General features: G+C 38.1%; 2 long non-coding RNA genes across 2 annotated transcripts in view; one reads left to right on the forward strand and one right to left on the reverse strand.

Moving 5' to 3' along the window:
• The window catches only part of LOC140652066 (uncharacterized), a 135527-nt gene that overhangs the window by 21565 nt on the left and 87019 nt on the right, over positions 1–26943 (reverse strand). The window lies entirely within an intron of this gene.
• LOC140652071 (uncharacterized) overlaps positions 1–26943 on the forward strand; it is a 29309-nt gene that overhangs the window by 606 nt on the left and 1760 nt on the right. Inside the window, exons 2-4 of the long non-coding RNA XR_012042647.1 lie at positions 24062–24143; positions 24559–24645; positions 26728–26908. This is a non-coding gene — a long non-coding RNA (uncharacterized lncRNA). The remainder of the gene's footprint in view (positions 1–24061; positions 24144–24558; positions 24646–26727; positions 26909–26943) is intronic.

Genomic DNA, 26943 nt, shown 5'->3' on the forward strand with positions numbered 1-26943 from the left:
TCGTGTATTTCCATCTCCTGTCACAGAAAGATCCTGCTGTTTTATCTTCTGTGATTTCATCCTCTCTCCTACTGATACTATACACAAAGCATTTTTCCATTAATTCTATTTCTCTCTCAATTCCTAAATGCAAGTAACTTTAATTTAACTGAAGTTTTGTATTATTCGATTTTCTCAGTTCAGTAGTTTACTGATACTGTTGGGTTGAAAGCTGCCAATGGTGTGTCTGTTTGATGTATAAGCTTTCAAAGCCTCCTCAAGGAAACTGTGTAGGCTTATATAGTCTTTTAGTTTTGATAATTAAAGCTCTAAGGGCCATTTGCATGACAAACTTGCTGTACCAGTGGAAGGCATCAACCATCATCTAAGGTAGGACTTAGATCTGTATCTATGCTGATTGAAGTTTTGATATTCATACCAGTCTTTATAAGTCTAGCTTCAAATAATATTTATATATATGATGCGCAGGATGATCTCCTTTGTTTTGAACATGTTCAGAAGGCTGTACACAACTGAGCATTTCTATTTAGATGAAAAGTTAACACTGTCTTATGAGAGAACTGATCTCTCCTTCTTTTCCCCAAAGTCTCTGACCTATAAAGACTTACATTCTTATATTTACTTCTTACAAGCCTTTTCCTTTTGGGGTCCATAAAATTTGTTTAGGTTTATTTCAGTGGAAGCAAGATTAGGTCTGTTTACTCATACTCGTGGCTTGCACTTCTTTTACCCATCTGTTAAATGGTTTGTAAGTGATATACGCCTACCAAACGCCGCTTGTGGCAAACTACATTTTCCTGTTTTACTCTTTCTGATTCTATGGTTTATTAAAAGCCTTGCACTGCCCAGGGATAGTAACATCAGTGGTTCAGATTAATCCTTTTTGGTCTTTAGCCAAACAACCAGCTAATTTTGTCACTTGGCTAATTTAGTGATGTGCCAGCAAAATTCATAATTACAGCTAAAAGTATTTGTACTACTATTGCTTGCTAAGCTAAGGTGACTTCATGAATACCATGTACTCCTTCTGCCCTTCAGTCCAGAGGAACATATTTAATAAAAAATGTAGAAGTGGAATCTATCATCTATCCATTTAAAACTTTTATTGCTTTTGTTTTTCTTAGCAAGGCACTAGGCCACATCCTACTCTGAGTTACACAGGGAGATAATTAAGGAAAGGATTTTTTTCCCTGATTAGGAAATACAGCTTGCAAGCAGACTATTTTAGACAGAATTTGAAAACCGTGTAACTGAATATTTGAGTTAAAGCTCTGTTAGATGAGGGGAGAAAAACCCCTTACATATGGTGGCCTTACTGAGGCACATGATACTCTGTTCTTCACGTGAGAAACAAGGAAAGCAATCTTTACAGAAAGCATGATTTAAGGCATGTTCTACTAAGCTTCTCTGTATTTTTAAATGGGTAAGAGTTTCCAATAAAATCTTCCATCAAAACAAAGAAATGTCATTTCCATACAGAAGTTTTTTTGGAAGATAGGACTTAAAAGGCCACAGCCCCCCTATCAATCTCATTAGAGACAGTGTCTGTTTCACGTCAGGTTCACCACCACCCCCATCCCACCTCTGTCATCACCAAACATGGCTGCATCCAGGACAGAGATTTTGCCCTAGATATTATTATTGTGGGCTTTCTGAGAGACAATATTTGATAGATACTTAGCAGTCAAACTAGGAGTCTGGCTGTTTGCTAAAATACTCCATGAATTTCTTAAGACTTGATAGAACTGCTCAGTGCTTCAGTTTGGCAGCTGTCAACTTCAAGTACTCAAAACCAAGCCTCCAAAAACATTGAACTCCTTAAAACAGAGAAAACGTGCCAGCATCTGGTGGGTTTTTTCTTTTCTTTGCGACTCTGTGGGTGATAATTCCTCTTTGCCTTTCTTATTAAGTGCAAGTCTAAAGGCGAGAGAGAGGCAGGCACCAAAAGAAGAGTAAGCATCTGGGGAGGAGGGACTGGCAGGGAAGACCCCGCAGCAGGGGCCAGGAAAGTGCAGTTCCTCAGGCTGAAGCCAGGAGCAGCAGGTTTGGTACAGAATTAATCCCCGAGTACCTTCTGCTGCCACTGGAAGTATACAATAGTGCTAAGGGCTGCACATGTTCACAGGCTGCTTCCCCAGCTGCTTTGAGATTAAAACCTAGCTCCAAAGCACATGAGATGCTCAAGTGCGCTATGTCCACGTCCTCAAAGAGCACTGGGGGCCCATGCTGGTCTGCCTGGGGGGGCTGGAAAGAATCGCTCCTTCCCCTGCAACTGGGGGAGCGGAGCAGAGAGAGCTTGCAACCTGCCAGGAGTCTGGCAGCCTGTTCTGGGGAGGCAGAGGAGGGCTGAGAAAGGCCTCACGGAAGAGGGAAGCAGAAAAAAGGACCGTCGGAGGACTATAGAGGAGGGCAGAAAAGCACTTAGAGTGTGAAACGGAAGGGCTCCAACTTGTTCGTATTGCTGACTCTGACTTGATTTGGAAGCTTAGCTGTCATTACGAGAATTGGATCAGAAACAATTTTGGAAGATGATGATATTTACTTGCCAAGCCAATCCCTATCACTTACTCTGAGTGCCAGCTCCCTCAGCTCTCAGAAATAGCCTTCTCTAATTTTCTTTAGGCTAGAAGCAAATACCAATTCAATGGGAGTTGTGGGTTCTCAGCACTTTTCAGGACTAAGTATTAGATGCATGCTGAACTTAAAAACTGACACATAAATCAAGCTGGTTTGTTTTGGTATTCTGCCTCCTCTAGAAAACAAATTGTTGTAATGCAAAATTGTGCTTCTCACTTTGATAGCTTATTTTAGTTACCCATGCTGATGCTCTGGGTAGTTCAAATAGGCAGAATTTGACACTGAGGTTTTCTGGCACATCACTTCTGGCGGAGCTGTGATTGAAGTGACACAGCGGTCTTTCAAAGTACTCATTGAGGGTACACAGACTTCACACAGACTGCTTATGAGCACAGGTACGGAGAGATTTTCAGCGACACCAGAAGCATTCATCCTCTCTCAGCCAAGTCTTCCCTTTCTGATTCTGCCAATTAAAGGTGCTATCTGTGTGTCTTTGTACGCTCGTCACCAGAGATTTAGATTTTCATCACAAACGGTGATGCAAATGTAAAGTAAGTCCATAAATAAATAAAGCCAGTGAAGCCTTTATAGGTATGGTTTATAGTGCTGTCACGTAACTCTGCACATGGTGTGAAGAAGGCTAAGTACCAAAGTAACAGGAAACAAACCTGCAAACTGAACGGACATTTTTACTGTTACTCACCAGTTGTTTTCTCTCCTGAAGCTTTACATTATTCATACTACCTGTTCATCTACCGCAGCATGTGACTGTTTCTATATGTGATTATAACTCTGACTGTGATCAGTGGAATTTACTGGATTTTATTGGTAGAGAATCAGGACAAGATCTGACAGAGCTTGTCAGATTTACATTGGCAAAAACCACACGCATTACAAGTCTCAAAAGGTAGAGGGATATAAGCAATAATATTAGGGTCTTAGTACATTTACTAAAGAATGTGTTTAGCCCTAAAAGATATTTCAGTCTTTAATCTTAAGTACCTGTTTTAGTGTTTAGCCCTACTGTCTTCAATAGCCCTGAGTCATGTATTTAAGCAAATACCTTGATCGGTACAGTCCTACACTATGTCAGGTCTTTGAACTAATCACAGTTACTTCAATTAAATTAATGCACTAGATAAATGGCACTTACCTTTATGAGCATAATGAATATACTAAGCAATACATATTTGAAAGAATAACTTGCTTGAAAACACAGTCTGTGGGACAACTTGTGAATGAAGTCTCTCATTTCTGTAACGTACACACTGCTGCTTTTTGTTTTTATTCATGTTATTGAAAAGTACACTCTGTGTCTTAGATAGGATAAACATACATCTAGAAATGGCGTTTGTCAAGTTGTAAAGGAGAATAAGAAAAAGGGAGAGGAAAAAAATATTCTATTGCCAATCTAGTATTCCGTATAATAACTGTAAACAAATCTAAATCACAGATAGGGCGTAACAAAAAACAATAGGGAAAATGAATTGTAAACTAACCATTTCTCCAAGGAAGAACAATGCTTTTCTCTCTTTTCCCACCTTTTTTGTATTGACATTAACATATCATTTTCCAGATAACAAAACCGGATATTGGTGATTTTCTTTTTCGCCATTCAAAAGGTTCACGGGATTTACATATTTGATATACTTTATGCAAATAACATTTCTCCAATAGTCAATACATTTTACTTCCTGGATAAAGCAACTATGTAAAATGGAATATTTCAAACTATAGTATAATCAATGAATATCCAGGCGCAATATTTTAGGGAGTCTAATTAAGGACTTCTAATCATACTTCATTGCTACCAGCCAAGCCCTGCCAACTAATGTTAATGGAACTCAGGCTTAAGATGGTTTACTACCAACAGTGGAGTAAGCAGGAATTAATTACTGCAAGTAGCCTAGCCATACAAGTGTCCTGAAATGGATCAGTAAACTTCTAGCCTAGCAGGATTCTGCATTTCCACTGTCCCATTGGAGTCAGTGTAAAGTAGTCTTCAGGATGTTTATCTTGATTTTATCCCTCTTTTCTTTTCTTTTCTTTTCTTTTCTTTTCTTTTCTTTTCTTTTCTTTTCTTTTCTTTTCTTTTCTTTTCTTTTCTTTTCTTTTCTTTTCTTTTCTTTTCTTTTCTTTTCTTTTCTTTTCTTTTCTTTTCTTTTCTTTTCCTTTCCTTTCCTTCTTTTTGTTCTTTCCTTTTCTCTTTTCTTTTCTTTTCTTTCCTTTCCCCTTCCCCTTCCCCTTCATTTCCTTTCCCTTTCCTTTCCCTTCCCTTCCCTTTCCTTTCCTTTCCTTTCCTTTCCTTCCCTTCCCTTCCCTTCCCCCTTTCCCCTTTCCCCTTTCCCTTTAACATTTCATTTCCTTCTGCTGTATTCATTCGTATTCTATGACACCTGTTCCCTTATCTGTTTCCTTCCCAGGTCAGTAACCTGCCCCTGCAGTAACAGCTCATGAAACCTGATGTAAATCAAGAGAAATGTATAAAAACCAAAAGACAAACCTTTATAGGGGTTTGGGCTGACAGTGCCAGTTGCACTTCAGGATTTTATTTTTCAACTTTTCCTTAATCTCTCACTTCCTTTTCTATTCCCCTCCCCCTCACTTTTCCTGTTCTTTTTCAGTCTTGTCATTCTGTCTCCCAGCTTCTTGACTATTTCCTCTTTCCTTTTCCTTCCCTCCCTCTGCTCTGAGGCCTTTCATCTCTCCTAAACCATCCTGCAGCTCCACAGTCCCATTCTACCCCTCACTGTTCAAGCCCTACTCCATCACTAACCTTTTCCTCATCTCGCTTTCACAGTCTCTGTGACTCTATCTACGCACTTAACTTTCAATATTTCCCTGCCCTCACCCTGTCAACCTTCATCCTTCAGCCAGTACGCACCACCCGCTATACAGCTTAGCAGACAGCATCTTCAGTGGCTAATTGTGCCAAAGAGAATATATTTCCTAGTCACAATCGAAATCCCAGTAACTGTAGTGTTTTCCACGGCAAAATTCACAATAGAGGCTCTGTGAGAGACAGTGGAAAAATGTATTGGTCTGTTTGGTTTTCCTTAACAAAACAATCTCATTTAATAGTTCTGATAGATCACAGAAAGATAAAACATGCAAGTGCTTTATGGCAATCAAAGACTACTCGCAGATAAAAAACGGAGATGTGTACAGCTGTGACCCCACTTTACTTATTTCGTAGCCTTTTTCTAGTCTTAACAATGAACCAATATGAAACCATATTCCACTGGCAAGCTTGTGGGTAGAGAAAAGAGGAAAAAAAAATCAAAGAAGAGAAGAGGATAAAAATATAAAATCAGTAAAATAAACAATAAAATAATTTACAGGTACCTGTCACTTGTTGGCAAAAGGATCCTCTGGATAGGAACAGAGGGAAAGCAAAAGCGAAATACTGTGGAACTCCAAAGGGGAGCAAAAGGAAAAACCTGAGGAAAGACAAAGGAAAGGAAAGGTGCTGCTCCTGCAGCAAGGGAAGGGGAACAGCACCCTTCCAGTAACTGCAGGTTCACTTAACCAATTACCCCGAGCTGAAAGAGGCCAAGACTCAGGGCTAAATTAGCATATCCCACCACCAGCCGGGGGCTAGAACATCAGTTGGAACTGCGGATGTGTCCAGAGACACCAGAGCCATCCAACCCCCACTGCTAGCTAGCAGTGGGGACCGACATGCTGATGTTCCCAGGTCTGCCTGCTTACTGAGGGCACGACTACAATTCCGCATAGCCTTCTTAGTACATGCAGCTTTCAAGACAGGATTTGCAGGGCAGGAAAGCACTAAAACACTGACTGAAAGTCCTGATGCAGCTAGACAGAAAAAATTGTTGCTCTTGGTCAAAGAAACCAGTGTCGCAGCTCCAGTTTTGACCAAGTTAGCAATACCCAGTTAACATCTGGACAGGGTGTATTCAGTACTGCAGGGAACAGTGCTAGGGAGGCATCGTCAGTCCCGAGCTATTCCATGTGCCGTGCTGGCTGGTGTAGTACCTGAAGAAGCACTGCCCTTTCCCACAAAATCTGAAATGGCAAGTGTTCTGGCAACCTTTTATTATTCATTCTCACAAGCCAGTTTTTGTAGGCATGCAACTTGTAACTCGGTTGTCTTGGCAATGACCGATCCTGTTAATACCACCGACCCAGTTCAATTTCCTCTGCCTCTTCAAGTGGCTATGGTGTTCTTCATTTTCTGTCTTAAATTGTTAGGTAGCAGTGGTATGTACTGTTAAACTGTTGTCACATCTCATCCCAAAGGTGCTGGTATTTCACTGACTGATAAAGCGTGATCCTTTAATTTAAAACTTAAGGGACAGATATTGATAGCACTTTATCCCATAAGGGAATCTACCACTCAGAGGAAGATACTGTTCATTATAAATAAGGTTATCAGAATCTAGCCCACATAGTATTGAGGTAAAACATGTCACTATACAAAAATGCTAGTTTCATTATCAGTTTTGCTCTGCAGGTATTGACAGGTTGCTGTGATAACACAAAAAGCCCAGTGCTTGACAAGAGAAAAGAATTACAGAGTAGGTGCATACTACTATTACAGGGGTGGAAAGAACATGGCTGTAAAGAATTCAGGTAGAACCTTTATGTTGTTGGAAGAGATAAAGTCTTCAAAATGACAGAAAATAATTGCCTAATAAAGAGCTATAGTGCTGCCCTAAGCTGCAGAATGAAACAATTATTTTTATGTAGCTCCTCGTCTTTAGAATCTTAAATTCTTTTTGCTGCTCTCTCATCTTTCCCTTGATCTGTTTGAAGACTTTTTCCTGTACATTTAACAAGTATTTTTTTGTTTGTTTTCTCTCCCCCCTACCCTCACTGTTCCCCCAATGCTTTATCTATGATGCTTCTCTGTAGCTCGCCTCTACAGTGTTGTTACCTTATTGTCTGTAACATCACATCATGGACCAGATCATTACAACCATCTGTTATCCAGCACAGCTGACATATTAACCTACAAATGCCCCCCTCTCTCTCCATTATTCTCACAGGTCAGTACGGTTCATTGGTACCCCGTGACAGATGATGCAAAAGGAGAGGAGATTAGAGCATCAGTGGCAGGAGACTGACTCTGAATCTGATCAGTTTAGGCAGAAGGGGTTTCATGTGATCCTAAGATGCAGCTGTGGTATAAAACAAGAGATACTTCTTCATGTCTGTCATAGTGAGTGCAAAATCCCAAATGGGCAGAGACACTGTGGACAGTTGCTCTTTTAATTAACCTGCCCTGACTTGATCAGGTTCCAGGGTCTAACGTCATTTGATAGAGTTTTCACTTTGCTTCTTAGATGAGATCACCCATTCTGGAGACAGTCTGTGAGGCTGTATCGGTACTGTATTTCACGTGTGAGTCCACATGCATCTCACCTCCAAATAGCCTGTGCGCTCCTATGTATCCAGAGTGCAGCAATGGAGGAAGCTTGAGCTTTTTCTAACTGTTGTTCAGTATCGTGACTGCAACCCTGGTAGGTCTGTATTCCTGAACATGCCAAATATTTACGGGCATGCCCAAAGAGGCTACGGTGCCTCAAGCACGCGGTGGTGAACACGGGGGCTAGGCAGGTGGTGAAGCACGAAAGGCATAGCCACTAGTCCTACAGCCCAAGTAAGTGATATGTTGGAGGATAATTGCAAGTTCAGATTCCTAACCTTTTTTTGTAAGGATTTTTAAAATACCATGCTTTATGTCATTGTAAGATTCACATGCATATACCTCTCCCTCTAATATTAAATAGCAAGTTTCATATTTTGTCAAGTTAACAGCCTACGAGTTGAAACTCCTTTTTGGTGTTACGAAATAAAGCACAATATCCAGTTCAGTCCCTTCCCAATCACTACTGAAAAACTTCAGCACTTTTGAGTGGATGCAACAACACAGAGTATTCCCTATGCCTACACATCTATGGAAGCTTAGTTAATGTTTCCAGTGTATATTGTGCTCATATTGTGCTCTTTAAAATTGACTCTGCTACGAATAACATAGATTTGCAGTATAGTTGTCACTTGCATGATCTCAATGAGAGAGCTTTTTCTTCTCTATTTTCCTGATTAGAAAAAGGAAAATAATGCAGCTGAACAAAGAATACAAAATGGATAATTTAGCCTACAAATTTTACCTTAATTTACTCGATCTTAATTTTCTGCTCTTAGAATACTAGCAAGAAGATAATGATTTCCTAAGTGTATTCATTATCATCTCTCTGGATCATTTCTTAGAGTATTTAGAATTCACTATTTAAGCTGTACAGTTTAGTTGCCACTGGTCAGTCAAATCACACAGCATCTTGTCTGTTCTCTGACTGGTAGATGAGCGAACAAAGCAAAAAGTATGTGGAAAAGTAAAAAATCTAGTTCTGCACATGGTAGTGCCAACTCGGTAAGTTCTTTGTACAGCTACTTATGAAAATAACTTTTCTATTACAAAGATAGTTGACAACATGAGAGCCTAAAAATGGGAACCCAAATGCATTAGTTTTTGAAGAAGTATTCACTGAAAGTGATTTTCAGTATTCCCTCAAATTAAGATAACAAACTATCCATCATATTCAAAAGAGAGGTTTGGCTCTGGCTAACGACGTTCTGTGATAAAGGCAATCACTGTACCTGATTGCCAACCAAGTACCAAATTTTCCCAGTGATTGATTAATGAACTAAATATGGATTACAGCCTATTCAGAAGGTTTGAGGTGGAAATAGATTATGGCTTTTGTTGCCACCCCCAAAAAATTACATCGATTACAACAGACGTTGGAAACTTTCCAGGAAGCCTTTTTGTGTCCTGCTACACTTTGTTAGAGACTAATACTTTAACCCTTGCAAAGAGAAAACAAAATGCCAAGTTACATGAACACAGGACCACATTAAGAATCTTGAAGGTTTCTTACATTCATAAAAGCTACAGAGAAAACAGTTTGTCTAAAATCTGAATAATACAATTCTGGGCTCACTGATTTTAATGGGCTTTGGATCACGCCATTATTTCTGTTGCGATGACAGTATCTATATAATGTATTAATTTTTACAATCATGACAGTGAGTTACTGTTTGAGAAGTGTTTCTAATTTTAAAGGAAAAAAATGTGTCATTAATTAAAGATTATTGCTTGGCATTAATTTTATAAAGCGTGCTGTAGAGCTCTTTTTCAAATTAAGAAAGAAAATCTATGCCAATGGAGTGCCAATGAAGAAGTCGTTATGAGTTAACAATCCAGCCTAAGGATGAATAGGAGACACCTCAACTTCCTCTTTAGTTTTGACTCTGTACTGATCCACCTTTTCTTAATAGAGCCATGTCAGCAATGGGCTCATCTAAAAATAAATTTCAGCTTCATTGCAGTCCAGATTTTCTGGCTCTAACAAATAATTTTTCTGTGTCAGGCTGATAGTACAAGGAACTGGTATAAAACCATTCACCTCTTTATCAATTATTGGAAGAAATTTTTTTTTTTTAGATTTGTTTATTGCTACCTGAATGTATAATGGTTGGAATTTCAATCATCTGATTTAGTTTTGTGAAAGCAGCTGAACCCCATTTACTTAATTCCATAACTTGTCTAAGCAAATAGCAGTGCATCTTTCCCCCACCTGAGAACCACCAAGTGAAATGCTTAATGCAAGTTAAAATGACAACAACAAAAAAAACAGAACAGAGGACTTGAAGATTTTTGCTCTTAGAAGTATTAATACCAGAGAAAGAATCAGGAAAATTTGAAGGCAACTTTAGAATGGTTCCTAGTCTTATTATTATATCTGTTTGGCAGAAGGAGAAGATACGGACATACAATATTCAGTGGAGCACAACAATTCTGTTGCGACATCTCTCAAAGGCAGGATTCAGGTCAATTCCCCCCAAATCCATTGACCCTAGTTATGGGATTGTATAAAGGAGGATTAGCAAGTTACAGTTTCAAATGGAATTTAAAATTTATGATGTCTTGAAAATCTCACTGGGAGTGCCATGCTGTCCTGCCTCCCAGTACAGCGCTTAGCCAAGGAATGGAGAAGCAGCTAGCCTGGTTTGTTACCATCACACCCGAGCGATATTGGCTGGAGGGAACAGACAGTGATCTGGTAGTAGGTAGGTCAATGGTCTTGATTAAAGACTAAAGAACCTTTTGAGGAGAGAATCAAATCTGAATAAATCCCAAATCTGGCCTATAAAAGTGAACATAGGGCTCTAAATCCAGATCTTTTCCATTAATGCCACCAAAGAACATTGTCTGACAGCTGGATCACAGTGAAAAGTGCCTGTTAATATAAGTAATAGGAAGTTGTCTGTGTTAATTTAAGTAACATGGAAGTGTTAATTTAAGTAATAGGAAGATAATAATCATTTGAGCTTTTTTTAAGGACAATTTCAAAGAAACTGGTATACATGAAAGCATCCTGTTCCTTTGGGTCTGGTGATCCTTCAAGTCAGGTGGGAGAAGCAATGGCATTACTCACCATCCTACTATATTTCTGCAGTGTACAGAGGGGAGCATCTTTTTTTTCCGAGCTGCACAGTCTATCTGTTTGAAAGTATAGAGTACATAAGACAATGTGGGAGAAGTACCTTTTGGTAACCAGAGAAAAATCCCTGGCAGCAGAAAGAGAACCCAAACTCTAGGGCTTTTAAGGAGCTCTTAACCAGCTTAATAAAAACAAAATATCAAACAAGAAACAGAGAAAAATACACTCTTTGAGGGAAGACTGATACCATCTGGGAAAGCTGCTAAGAGTGCCAACACATTTCTTAGCTGTACAGAGAAGTAACCTAAATGCAGAAAACGATGAGTACGTCAGGAGTCTGTGTGTTCACACTGACATAATTTACCCACAAACATGAGGCAGTTTGCTACTGCCCCTTGTGCACGTGAAAAAGATGCATATATGCATATATTTTTCTACACATGCTCTTAAAGCCAAGTCTCAAGGATGGAGAATAAAATCAGTGTGTAGGCTTTAAATCAATGGCCACCTTTTTATAGTCTTGAGTAACTTTGCATGGTTTTAATCACTGCTGACTTCAGTAATCCACAGCATACCCTGAAAGTTACTCATTTTCTCTTTCTCAAACCTTAGAGATGAAGATTTCCACATCCATTGTTTACGTCTGTGGTGATTTACGTAGAAATCACACAGTCAAAAGACAAAGAAATATAACATACAGTATAAAGCACGTAAGATATCTTCTCCTAGCCTGAAGAGACACGGTAATTTTGAACCAGAACTAGTGAACTAGAAATTCTGATTTATTGATCTTTGAGGTCAGATGCAAGTATTTTTGGTTGGCTGGTTGATTTTTGTTTTGCTTGTTTTGTTTTGGATTGCCCTTTTGAATTTATGGAAGGTAAGGTCAAAGTGTTAATGCATTCATTCAGTCAGTATTAAAGAGCCCCTCTTACATCTTTCTGAGTATCCTTCAAAGCTGACATCCTGTTTAATATCTGTATCTGTCATCTCTGAAAAACAATGTCATGTTGGAACTTTAAACTGCCATATGATAGCAGACACTTGTGGTCCTGTTTTTTACTTTAGCAGTTTCACTAGGAAAGGATAAGAGGGAGAAAACCCTGAAGGGGAGAGAGATAAGTTTACTTTCTTGAAAAAATGTCCTTTATTAAAGACTCAAGCTTCAACGAATCTGATTGAATTAAACTTGAGAAGTGTGAACAACACTATTTTTTATGGCTTGCAGCAATTTCTAACTGAAAGGCAGGTAACAAGTATAATAGGCTTATATCTGATATTCTGGCTTTTTGCACACCAAGGACTTAATTCTCAGAGGACATGTAATTTTGAGCTCCATTTTCCTATAATTTTAGTCTTTTCATGCCCAAATCACTACGTCCTATCAGAATAGTTGCATGGCATTTACTGTATTGTAATGTTTAGGTACAGTACTAAATAAAAGCAACATTATTACTGCTTTACAGTTGGTAAAACAAAATGCTGTCCATGTTTCCAAAATGCTCAGTTCTCTTCAGTGCGTGATTTGCAAAATTTTCCACAAAAAGAAGAAAAAGCAACTGTAAACCTCCCTCTTGACTTTTATTTCAGTAAAACTTAACTAAATGCAAGTACATCTTAGTGCTCATATTTTGTGTTTGTCTATATACACGTATATTTATTTATATTTATATACACCCTGTACACACATAGATTTATAAATGAACAGTGTTTTGACTCTACTGTGCTTCCCAGACCATTGATTTAGATTGAAAAATACCACTTCATATTTCTTCGGGTGAAATCCATTGTTGCACGATGGCCTACAAACTACTTGAGGCCCACTTATTTCAGGGTTTAAGTAGCACTTCAGTGATGCATAGCCTTGTACAGACAGAATTTTACCTGTAAGGAGCATCCCACTTCTTTTCTCTTGATAGTTTTAACTGTGCAGTAGGACTGTAAGTATTTTCTAAAATAATACTGTAAAATTTGATGTTTCCCTCCCTCTCAGTTATATATATTCTTATTCTGAGATTTTTTTCCTATTCTTATTTTTCCTATTTAAAAAAAGAAAAAAAAGGGGGGGGGATTTTAAAGCAAAACATAGTCTTTTGTTCTTTATATTACCACTAGCGCTGATAATACAAATCTCATGATGAGAAGTGAGGTGCAATCTGATGTGTAAAGAAGAGAATCAACTTCACTCCTCCTTAATCATGCTATTGTGCATCCTTGATAGTAGTAAAATCGAGTCATTTTTCAGGAAATGAACAAGTACAGGAACATTCTGAAAGATGGTTGGTGCACACAAATTTATTATCACCATAGCTGGGCATAGTGCTTTGAAACCAGGCTAGGTTCTTTTCCTCAGAAAAACAAACCAGCTCTTTTCTACTATACAGTGGAGTCGGTGGAAGTCCTTCCATTAGCTTCAAAGAAAATTGAATAGAGCCTGCAAAGCACAGGCTAAAAGAAGATGAAATAAGATTAGAGAAATGCGTGTGAAAAGGCACTAATTGAAGAACAGGGGCATTGAGAAGAAAGGATTAAAGAGATTATAAATCGAATGTATAGGGAATTGCTTCATGCATGAGATCATGAGTTACCCAAACCCAATTGCTGTGTTGTGCAAGGGCTTCTGTTCCACAGCGCTGACTGGGGACGACTCTCAAGACAAAGCAAGCGAACTTTTTGCCAAATTTCTTGGCCCTGAATGATATCCAAACACCATGCTCCAGACTGATATAAGAGGAAACTGGGTGAAGTGAATTTTAAGTAACCTGTCCGAATTTATTCCCATAAACATAAGGCAAATAGTTTCAAGTCCAGATGAGCAGTTTCATTACATATATAGCTTTCTGTTTAATGATCTGTTAAGTTCTATAGTTTTTCTTCCCTGTGAATATTTAGATATCAATAAAATGTCCTGTACTAGTTCCAAGATTCTTGAACATATTAATAATTGTGAGCACAAGATCTTGATGAGTATAGGTTTCAGAAGTTGACGGTGAGGGATGTTTCTGAGAAACTGTTCAGGACATCTCAATACTTAAGAGATTTACTGCAGGAAGTAATTTCATGAAAGTCTAGATGCGTACTATCCTAAGAATTATCAACTGCTAAAGCTAAGTAAATGACCTGGTAAACAATGAAAGCTAAATGCTACGTATGTGCATATACACACCTGCAGAGTAGATAAGCAATATTTATTCACACTCATATACAAATTTTAGATAAGCTGAAATAAACGTCCCATGTCAATTACAGATTTGCAGATACTGCACTTCTTTATTTTTTCAGATGAATCTTTGCAAATCATGCAGTATGAGAACACAAAATCATGCATATAAAGAAACTAGTAGGAGAAAATACCTATATCGTAATTTATTTCAGCCCATTTCATAAAAGCCAGAAGGTAAAGATAAAGTAAGTTCATTTATTCTTATGACTACAATGTTGCTGCTGGTATCAGACTATCAGAAAGAATATCAGAAAGTCAGATCCTGATAATATACCCAAAAAACCCATGACATACTAATAATTTCCATATTGGGTAGTAGTAAACAGATTTTTACACTCTATGACTTTCACGGTTATTTATTGTTTTTGCTTGACAATAATTCCTTGATTTGGGCAAGCATAAGACTAGAATACAACCAAGAAACATAAGGAGCAAGTATCCAGACTTTGGCTCAGGTTTAGGACACAGTGGTACATAATGATGGTTCAAATGTTATGAAAGACTAGAATAATTAATTACACCACCATAAAACAGACTCATGAATTTACCATCTGGAAGCATTATTACATTGTGTGTCTAAATTATTCCCCTATGCTTAGCACAAATCTTCAAAGAGTGGCAATTTAATTACACAGAGGGTAAAAATTAAATTCCACAAACGAGTGGTAGGCCTCCTCTCCAGGAGGAGAATCTTAGTAGGAAGATGATATTTGATGAGACTATTTCTTATGCCATGAAGATGAAAGCAAGCAATTGCCCCTATCTACTATGCTGCTTACCTGTGAAAGGAAAAGCCTGTGTTATGTTTCACAATCAGCATATAGCTAGTTTTGCATGCTGTTGACAATCAGCCTGCGCCCGGTGTAATTGTACACACCTTCAGCTGCCACAGCTAAAGATGATGGCTTACTAAGTCTTTCCAAAGCTCCTGTGCAGCCAGGCCATTAGCAAGAGTGCATGACTACATGCGTGCACTGACTGTAAGGTTATACTGGAGCTTGGCATTAGCCACCTTATAGGCCTTTCCTTCAGAGTTGTATACAGGAGTTTCTGGAGTTTATTCTTTCAACTTCGAAAACAAATACCCCTCAACACATGAGGCAAGCTTAGGTACAGTTGCCAGAGATAATATCTGAGTGTGTATTACACACCTGATATTGCAAGTCTCCAGCCTTCCCTTAGGGGTCAGAGAGAAGGCAGACTGTGTGGCAACAAATTGTCTCAAGTCTTCCCCTTCATAGCTGGGAAAAAAGAATGGAACAAAACAAATAATACGCACACACGCACTTAGCATTAGGGAATATCTGCTTCAAGGTTTACATTTGCTACAAGAAATTCCCATACTTCCCCAAGAGAAAGCTGCAGGTACAGCTGTACCTGGGAACGTGAACAGGGAGCACCAACACAGACCTTGGGGCAGGCAGCTCCCTTTACGCCTGGAATAAGGATCTCCGCTAATACTTGGAGATGCTGGCTAGACATCAGTATCCCAATGCTCCTAAAAATGCGCCTTTGTGTAAATGAAGGCTAAAATCTACCGAGTGAATTAATGCTTCTACCATAGTACTTCTGAGTGCAATGGCTGCCGAGTGAGGTTGGAGAGGGTAAGGAAGAAGTACGTGGCAAAAACTGCTGCTTCACAATTTTCACACCTGCCCTCCAGAAGAGTTACAAAAGTCAGTCTGCTCTCCACAGTACAAAATGGATGAATGGGCACCTCAAAAACAAGAGCCAGCTCAGACTATTGCCAAACTTCAAAACAGCTCGGAACTTGCTTGGTGTTCGGAGTGCTGCTGTTCCCGTTTCTTTTTTGTTGTTGTTTGGGTTTTTTTTCTTTTCAATATGTTTGTATCTTTGCACTTTCTGTGAGAAGTCAAAAGGAGAAGCAGAAATAACACAATAATGTGAGAAAGGTCAGTCTGTTGACAGTTCCACCCTGATTTTCAGATCAGAGAAGCCAGGGAGGGATAAGCTTTGGGTAAGTACCAGAGTGTGTGGATGTTTCAGACCTTTTCAGGTTTGCTTACCAGAACCTGCGAAATGGAAGAAACCAAAGACTAAAACTGTTATATTAAAACCTGAACATTCCCATGCACGCACATGTTACTCCTGAAGAGCGACTGTGATTTGGGTCTTGTTTTCACATATGAGTCTCATTTCAGGGGTGATGACTTAAGCCACAAACAAAAAACCACCACCACAAAATCTTGGTCCCAAATGGCATTCTCCAACATGCGGCATTCTTCAGACATGGATTTGTCTCATTAGGATGGGGTTATGGGTGGCACTTGAAGCCCATCCTGTCTTTTCTCTTTACTAGAGGGTACATTTGATTACTAGAGAACAATAGGGAAACTTTACTTGATTTAATTGTACTCTTGCTTGCAAATATACTTGACTGTATCCCTGTATTATTTATTGTTTCTAAAGATTCTGAAGAACTAATTAAGTGCTATAGATCACTCAGGAGCAAGGGGGGAATTTCACCTGTAATGTAAAATTTTAAATATTTTAGACTTTAAGTTAGCTTTTGCAGGTTTACATTTTCTCTTATGCATATTATTAGTCATTTCTGAATAACTGTAAAATGAGGAATATTTTAGTTGAATGAAATCGTATTGCACTACTTGGTCTGAAAATCAAGCCATCAATTAACTTAAATACCTAATAAAGAATTTAATTGTATGAGCCAGAAACATTTTTTTTTTGGTGAAAACTTTTCAGATTTCATGTAACAAAGCTGAGTGTCAAGTGCGCATGCTCCAGAAATAAAGGTTTTCCCTTTATAAAAGTGGGGTTTTTAGCCTGATTCCCTAAATAATCCCAGTCCAAGGAGTTCTTTAAAAAACACCTACAGTAAAAAAGTGTTGAGGAGTGAAGAAACCTACACTGAAATACCAGTGTATGGAGTAGTACGGCAGTGTGTGGGGAGACAGATAATTGTTAGCCTCCCTACACTTTACTGAACAGATTTTACTAACCTAAAAATGTCCGATTTAATTCATGGCGTGCAAAAGCAGAACAAAACAAGAAAGACCCTGTTTCACGGACGTGATTTTGCATATTTGCACCTTGTAATGGCTCCCCCGCAACTGCCCCTTGGAGTTTGTTTGTTTACGTTTGCTGGTTGTTTTTTAGAAAGAGCAGTAAAAGACCTAATCACAGCAGCGACACTACCCAATGCTATTAACTGTGCTTTTGTACACCGTTGCTGTAGCTCTGACACTCAGTCTTACTAACTACGTAGTAGAATTTAAGCTGGATCATTTAAATAATGATAAAGCTGTCAAGACTCTGATGTGATTTTCTTCTTGAGCAATTCACCTTCTATTACAGGTTTTATTGTACTTTATAGTGGGCATCTGTAAATCTGTGGATCAGCTTAGCTCCCTCATTTACACCCATTGCACGTACTACATGGTTTTAACTGACTTACTTTAGAAGGATTCACAGTAGTTGCTAGGAAACCTTTCTGTGTTCTTTTCACTTCTTATATAGCATTAGCTTTTCAATTGATAAGGCTGTACCTTTAGGTACAGAGGGATTTAAGCAGAATCAAACAATGACGGTAGGACTGCAGCATAGATAAGCAAAAAAAAGGGGGGGGGGGGGCGTGCAAATCCTTGTTCTTTGTACAGGTAATACAGAGGATTAGAGAAAAAGGACATAGCACATTTTCCATGAATATTTTTAAAAGATATTCTGCATCATATTAAGAAAAGCAGCAAAACAAGACTTCTTACTATAGCTTAAAGTTTTTAAATTTGTAAATGACTGTAGCAGAGAAGCCATTTCATTGTGCTACTTCTGTTACATGGCATGTCTTCCCGGGGATAATTTCCAATGGTAATATTGTAAAGCATTTTTCTGTATGAGGGCAAGAGAACTCCCATACAGCTTTAAGGAAGTAAATGTTCTTGCCAAAAGTATCTCTATTGCAAACACACTCCCACCAAGATCATGCAGTTAAGGGTGATACTTTCTCCTGCTGAAACATAGTCTGATCAATGTCCTCAGGTTAGCAGACACATAGCCTATGTGAGAGCAACATAGAGCCATGGAGAGAGAAGGGAGAGAAAACAAAACTTTATCCTTATCTACTGTAAACTACATTGTCTTACTGCTTCTCATCTCTGCTGAGATAAAATAGTCTCGTCTTTCATTAGGAAGCAACCTTTTCCCAACCAATTCAAGTACACAAATGTGTACCTGATGCACAGCAGTAATTATATTATTTTCAGAAGAAGATTTTCTATTATGCCATTTTTCTCCTCCCCAGAGAATCCCGTCTCTTTTCAAAAGTTTCAGATCTTATTTGAGCAGGCAAACTGTGAAGAGCCCACCGACACCCCTCCATCTGCAAATCTTCCTGTTCCCGCCGCACCCAGGTGCTTCACTGTCCTCAGACCCTGATGGTGGCTGTTCAGCCAAGATTCTGGTACACTCTTGGCATTGCAACTCATTAGCTTGAACAGCACCACAGCTAACTTTTAATAGGCCTTATAGTAAATTTATGGATGGTGGAAGGTAATTTTTTTCCTTCACAATTGAAAGAGGAAAGATAATTAGAATTGTCTTTTCTATGTCTTTTTAATCTGGGACAGCTATAAAACTGTAAGTATAGGTGGTCCTGCAGGTATTTGCTTTTTTGAAAGTTCCTGAAAGCCAAACCCAATAAAATTTTTTTTCTTGTTTTTTTTCTATACTGTCCTGTAGAGATTGGAGTCTCATAACATGACAGGCTCACTTCAGAAAAGAATCTAATTCATTTCTTCCAATAGCCTTACTCAAACCTCTTGGGTTAACAAATTTGGGTTTGCATTAGCACTGTCTTGGGTAGAGTGAGATTTTGTAAACACCTGCTTTCTACCAGTCAATATGAACCAAGGAGAGAAAAGTACTCCCCAGCATCCTGCTTTCAAACCAGCCAAATCAGAGAACATAAAAGCATGTGAATGTACAGAAATAAGAAGGCTATCATAGCTTCATTCCTAGTATAGCCTGGCAAAATAAATATTTCAAATAATAAGACAAAACCACAAATAATAATTCATGAGTGAGTTTAAAGTTCACGAAGGCAAACAGAGCACTGAAAGAAATAGTGACTGGCTACATTCTGTAGATCATTAACTTCAACCAGTAACTCCTGTGCCAAATCCATATCAACCCTTCTTGAAAGGTGTGTTTGTCTAAAGCAAATGTCATCTCAGGTGGATTTGTAAACATCCTGAGATAAAAGAGAATCCGCCACCTCCAGTCATAAAGAATACCCTTTCCATTAAAAACATTTGTCAAATTCTAATTGTAGGTTGTTTGGTTTAAATTTTAGCCCTTCTCTTATTATGCCTTTTTCCACTACTCTTAAATATTGTCTTAGTATCAAAACATCCATTTATATACTGCAACTAAGTAATCTCTCAATCTTTTTGATAAGTTAAACAGACTGACTTTTAAAAATCTTTTGTTGAAAGACACTTGATCCAGTTTTTCCTTTTTTTTTGTAACTGTTTTCTACAACCCCTCTAGTCTTTTAACAACCTTTCAAATAGGGACAATAGTCTTATGTGCAAAATGGTAATATCAGTCTCTCAGTGTTGCATTGCAAGGTAAAGCCCCCACCTCATTCCCAAGAATAGCTCCCCATTTATGCATCACAGTCTTGCATAAGCTCCTTTAGCCACAAGATCAGACAGAAACCTTCATATTGTTATTGTGAAAGGAAGGCTAAGTTTTAAAAGAACTTGTAGAAGTAGAGAGGTGATGTAAGACTTATTTTGTTATTGTACAGCCAAGTATCCAACAGCTTCGATCAGCGTTACGCTGGCTACTACTTCTCTTTGAGGCATATCTTTCTCCTTGATGGCATCCCTTGAAACAGTAGAAGCAACTGAAAAGATACCAAAGTAACAACAGAACCTCCAAACCAAACAAAAAACAACAATACAACCCCCAGATCTTAAAAAAAAAAAGAGCAGCTCTCCATGCAGGATATGCTCTTATTAACTCTCTTAAGGGTCAATCTGAAAGTGGCAGAAGAAACATTGCAGCACACAGGCTGAACTTCTCCAGTATCATCACAACTGACTTTGCATTGTATGCTTTCTGTTATTCTCCGGTGTATCTCCTAACATGTCATATGAATTAAGTCACATACCATAGATTTATGTGGCTAACAATAAAAGAAAGGAGGAGGAAGATGAGGAGCAGGGACTTAAACATATTTCAAAAGGCTCAGAACAACTCTTCACTTGAAAAGGAATTCTTAACACCAACAGATGGAAATTTAGAAAACAAAATTCCCAAGACTAACTACTAAAAGCTACTTTCATCTTTTGGGTTAAAAAGTTTGGATCACATTGACCTGAAGAGATCACTAATGAAATATATAGGTGAATCTACATTTGAAATACTTCAGAGAGCCAGTAAAAAAAAGACTAATGCAAAGCACTATAGAAAATTCAAACTATAACAAAAGGAGTTTTGCATTGGGAAATACAAACTAATATATCTACAGGAAAATTGGACTGTTTCTAAACCACGTAAAAATCATATTAGCTAAAAGCATACAGAAAAGACTGCTTTCACTCCAAACTGTGTCTGCAAAGGCACTCTGAGAAAATATACAGAACTAGACTAGATTAGCTCTCATCCACTTTATTCCCATCTTCCTTAGAAGGAGATATATGGGGCTATGAAGTACCATATTCTTCCAAGAGGAAATGCCTGAGGAACATTGCTGCACATCTCAAACCAGCAATGACAGACAAAGTACTAAGATTTTGTATGGAACTAGCTTATATTATGCAGGTAAATACAAGAAAAATCCAGCATCCTTACTATACAACTGACTTTGTTATTTGGTCTACTATTCAAGCATAAGTAAGTTAGGATTAAAATACAAGTGATGAAGAATGACTCTTCTATTTAACTTTTGCTTACCAAAACTAAATCATGCATTCCATACAATGTTTTTTTTTTAAAGAATGTTGTGTAGAAAACAATAGTTTAATTCAGTTTTAAAATTGCACTTGAGGAGAGTATGACCACTAGACTATTCTCGGTTCCGAGTTCTCCGCTTCACCTAGCACGTCATCAGTAGGATAGGTTTGCTTCCAAATGCCAGTTCGGTCTCCTAGAAGCACAAATTACGATTTGTTTTTTAATTGTGATTAATTCTGATTTTTTAAATTACAGATAATTGGGGAAGACCATAACTTTGTGTATCATAACTCTTAATTTTTTCCTGTTGTAGTTTTTAAATAACTAGCAGTTAGTCAGCAGATTTCTCTTCTTTCACAACTTCTGTTGCACCACCAAAGAATTAATAGAACTTGGCTTCTTTTGTATACTGCTGAAGTCTTGACAGGTAATACTGCATTGCCCACAGTTCAAGTCTGTCAGATATTAAGAAATATTCTCATCCTTTAGAGGAATGCTAGTCGTGCACAAAAAAAAAAAAAAAAAAAAAAAAAAAAAAAAAAAGAGAAAGGCTTCCTTAACAACCAGAGGTTAAAAGCACATAGAAATAGATTGTTGGCATATATAGATTATCCTTACACAGCAAAGGTAGTGGTCCTTGTATTCCTCAGTTCCCTCCATTGCTGTCTTACCAATGCTGCTACGCTTTACTGCCCATTTATCAGCTTATAAATATCTCCACCTCCAGTCACCTCACAAGTACGGTACAACTCCTTGTACGCAACTACGGTTCCAAATCAAGTCCTGATGAAGTCCTTCTCAAGTCTTGAGAGGGCTGATAGAATCAGACACAGACACTGAAAAAAGAGATAGAATCCTCATATCTTAACTGCTGTTTATGATCAACCTGCCCTTCAGCTTGTGAGCTCTTCTTATCAGTCCCTTCAGCATAACAATATTCTCATTGTCAAGTGATGCTAATGACCTTATGAGTTTTTTCTTCATTTTTCAACCACTATTCCCTCATCCATCCTACTTTCATGATGTCTGTCTAACTATACTCAAGCTGAAGGTTTTCTCATGCTCAATAAAGTAACAAGTCAAAAGACAGCTTCTATGCTGTTTGGGTTTCTGCAACTAAAAGAGGACTCCAAAACTAAACCTAAATGCTCTTCCTTGTCTTCTGTCCCCCTCCTTTTTCCTCTTCTCCCTTCAATGATCAGCATGCTTAAGTGCTTCTTTCCAAAAAGCTCTTATAGCATGTCTTCCACTCTTCAACACCAGGAAGGTTGGCAAACCACACCCTCCGCAATGAGTCAGAAGGAATCAACCGGCACTGTTCTATAAACTAAAAAACCTGCATGGCTTTTACTTTTATAAGAGCTGCAAAGATACAGTTGTAACGGTATTGCTGGCTCTTTCCTCTCGTGACTGCTGAGCAAGTCAGCATACCTGTGGAAGTGCTTGTGTACTCAGAAAGGTAACTTCTAAATACACGTGGGATTTTTGAGGGGAAAAAAACACCCTACAAAATCTGTTGATGTGTTTCCCCAAATAGCATTGCTGTCATGAATCCCAAACATTATAACAGACTGTAGTGACATATATGGTAAGCATTTGAAAACTGATGATTAAACAAGTTTGTTTTCCTATGCCAAATGGAGACTTGAGCAGGAAACAGCTTACATGGGTAATAATGTTTGTTTTGGATCGATACGCAGTAGATTGCCCAGTGCTGATTATTTTCAACAAATGCACAGCTCTACCCCATGTAATAAAAATCTGGCTGCCCTTTGTTGCTCATGAAACTCATAAAGGTTAAACCTTTAGCCTGAAGGAAAAAAAGATCCTTTTCATCCAATGAAAATTAATAGGACTGAGCATCCCTCCCCTTGCAGGCAGCTGTAATTTTTCAGCTAAGAGGCATAGAGGTTTAAGAAGAATTGATGATGGAAAGTTTTTGTCACCAATATAAACACATTTTAAAAGCAGCTAGCAGTAGGCTCACACTGAGCATTGTACGTCTGAGGCGATGCCAGTGGTACTTAGCACAGCTGCTCGTGGCTGTGCGCCTGATTGAATGCTGTTTGTCTCAAGATTTTCCAGTGGACCATTTCAAGTGGCAGCACACAGCTGATGTGCCATATAACCCGCATTAACACCTCACCTGCAAAATACAGAATTACATTCAAATCTGCTGATTAGATGCAAAATACAAACACGTGCCAGTGGTTGCATTTCAGAAGTAACCATGCCCATCCACAGTGAAGAAACCGAGTGGATTGTTATCTAGAACTGGTCCTGCATCCTGTCTCTCCAAAAAAGATTATTGGTAGAATGTGTAAGAATTAAAATTTCATATGATCATTTTTTGATGATGGCTCTTTAAGGCTAGGTAAATCTAATTCTGATTGTTCCCCACACATTTATTTTGCACCTTAACTCTTATGTAAAGGTTTGTAAAACCTATTTCTGTGATGCTAAAAAAGGAAATCTTTGAATAAATTAGCTCTTATATACATAGAAGGAGCTGTCAAATTGCGTGATTTATAAAATTAGAGGATGTTAATCTAATATCTCTTAATATAACTGCTACTCTCATGTCAATCTTTTTTACTGCAGCATGTTTGTTCCAGATTTATTTATTTTTTAATAACTAGTGTTCACTTCGCAGTGAAGTTTATGTTTGTTTTAAATGAATTTAATTTATTTTTTTATTATAATATAATTTTATTATAATAAATAAAAATTTACATCCATTTGAAAATGCTCAATCCAAACCTTTTCCTTTTTTCGCTGGGAATGCAGTCAAGCACAGTTGCTGCCGAATGACTATTTGGAAAATATGTTTTTATTATTGATGTGTCTTCAGGTGATTATATGCAGTGGCTGATCTGAGAGGTCATCACCGTCATTGTGAATGCAGTGGACTAAGCTTTGTTCTACCAGAGCAGGTAACAGCTTAAAAACTCCAAACAGAACCTAAGCCTTGAATTTAGGAATAATTTCTTAAGACTTACTTAAAATAATGCATTTATGTAGCATAATCAATTAAATTCACATCCACAGTGAGACATGAAACATGGTTTGGGTTTTTTTACCTTAGAAATTACAAGCAGATAGTCTAGCAGTATGTAGTCTTGCTAAATTCCATGTGTTTTGAGGACATGGAATATTTATCTGAAAAAAATATTTTCAGATATGCTACCCCAAAAAAGAAAGAAACGACCTTGAAAACCCACGTTATATTAAAATGATACCTAGTGGACAAAACCAATCTCTTGAAAGAGATTTATCACAAAGGAAAAGCTTAGGGAAGCAGGGTTATAAGGAAGGTGGGAACTTAAGTCTGTCCCTTTGTGTCTCCAGACTTTATGCACTTTGTGAAGAAGGGTTCCTCTGAGGAAAGTGGTGATCTGAATATCTAATGAAAGTCTATTTGCGTTCTATAAAATGGTAAGAACGAAGCTTGCATAGACAATCATAAAGCTGATGCTTCCTAATTTTACAGGCTACACAATCTACTTCTAACCTAGCCTTCATGTACACTCCTAAGCATGAGATTCTTGCTAGAGAGAAAGGTAGGAATAGTCTTTGTTGCCTGTATACATCCCATAATGAATCAGCTGAAGCATTTGAACCTTTTTCCTTCAGTTACTGTAAAACCAGCTGCTGTTCCTGGAATTACCGGGCTAGCGGTACTCAGGGAACACACTGCTGCTGGCAAGACCTCTAAGGGGTTGGGGGAAGAAGCTTCTACTACCCTGTTTCTCCATCAGTGTCATCCCTGAGCTGAGGCTACAGGCTTTGGAGCCGGCCACGTATTCTGCAGGTGGGATGCTGCTAAAGGCCATCAAAGCAGTTTTGAGACGGGTGAGATTTGGAAATAAAAGCCATCTCATTCCTGTTTTTTCTCTTGCGTACTTCCTACCCCCAAAGTGATAGTAATTTCTTGGCCTCCCCACTACAATGAGTATGCTGCCATCAGTACTTTGTTTGAAGTATGTTCTTTACTCCACGGGCATGGGCTTATTCACTCCCTTTTTAATTTTAACAACATTAATGGATCTCTTAGAGGTTTTCCACATTTAAGTCTCTTACTTTGTCAAACTAATTAGTGTTGTTTTAATCACTTTCATATCTCAGAGCATCCACATCCTGATAGGTGCTTAAGAGAGAAGAATAAAAGAACAGCTCCTTCCCTGAAGAGCTTGAAGTCATTCTCATTGAAATAGTTCAAGAAGGCAGCTACTCTTAAAACAGACTTTACAAACTATACTTTAGGAACTTGTAAATGACATATATTGAATTGTTAACCCTTACATTGCACCCATCATGATTTTTATATCAAATCTTTCTTTGATAAACTGATCAACAATTCCTTTTTAATAAACACTCTTCTTGAGAGTGTCTCTTACCTCAATCAAATAATTGATGTTTTAAGGAGCATAGCTCTTTTACACAATTTGTATATTTTTACAAACTATTGTATCACAAGGAAAAAGAGATTGACTTAGAGCAACTTTGGTAAAGTAACAAGAGAAACAACCCCTCCAAGGAACTGACTTTATGAACAACAGCCTTTTGTATAGACACCAGATTTCGCCAAAATTAAAGTGCAGTGAGGCAATATGATACACGCTGAGAATGTGCAGTGTTAAAGCCTTAGAGAACAAATGACGGGGGGGTTACTGTAATAAGATACAATTAGAGGGGCATTTTAAATTTCTTATTACTTGAAGTGAATTTTAAGAGAGAATTTGACCAAGAATTATGACTCAGACCTTTGAGAGAGCACTGTATTTAATCTCCTTATGAGCAAATTTGAAGTCTTGATTTATTCTCTGTCACCCAAATTCTGTTAACGAAGTAAATAAACTACGTGTTTTTAAAAATCTCATCTATTATTCTCAACCCTCATATGTCTTTTTAATTTTAAAATTAAATATTCTGGATATTAAGTTGCAAAATACTGTCTTTAAAAACTCATTTCAATGTATTAATAAGATAAGCTACTGATTACACCAGTCCAGGTGTTCAGAACTGCTTAGATATCTCTATGGAGCACAGCACTGTGCCATATCATCATATTCTATCTTTTGTCTGGCTCATTTTGTTAGCAGAACATTTCAATAACGTACAAAAAAAAGCTTCTATGTTTCACTTTATTTCATTCATTGCTGTTCTTATCCACACCAAAATTATAGTTTTTATTTGAAGGTGTTACGTGGGAGGTGATGAAGAGCCTGATGAACCTTCTTTATTCCCTTTCTTCCCACTTGTGGTAACAGGTCATGTTGGGGTTTAGCTAGAAGAAAAATTTGAGTGGCCTCGCTTTAGCAGAATAATTACAGTGCCATAGCTACGCTGATATAACTCCCCCATGTGGATACTCTATTCCAAGGATAAAAAATATTTCATTCTAGAATAATTACTCTGCTTTTTAATTCTCTCTGAACAAAGTTACTTTCCCTCCAAAGGGAGGGATCACATGGGAAGCATATCAAGATATCTACAAAGTTTCCTTTCTTCTTGCAGTCCAGCCCTCTCAGGGGATCCTGAGATGCTGGAACGGTGCTGACTCCCAACTCACCAAGTCTCCACTGTACTTCAGTCGAGGGAAGAGCATGATCTGCCATCTAGTCTAGTCAAAGAGCCCTCTCCACAGAGAAGAAAGGCATTGAAAATGAGATACCATGAGATATCTCAACAGTACTGGGTAAGTAGCTAATATATAGGTTAATATCAGCCTGA

This window comes from Ciconia boyciana, chromosome 5, assembly GCF_034638445.1.
Source record: "Ciconia boyciana chromosome 5, ASM3463844v1, whole genome shotgun sequence".
Taxonomy (NCBI): domain Eukaryota; kingdom Metazoa; phylum Chordata; class Aves; order Ciconiiformes; family Ciconiidae; genus Ciconia; species Ciconia boyciana.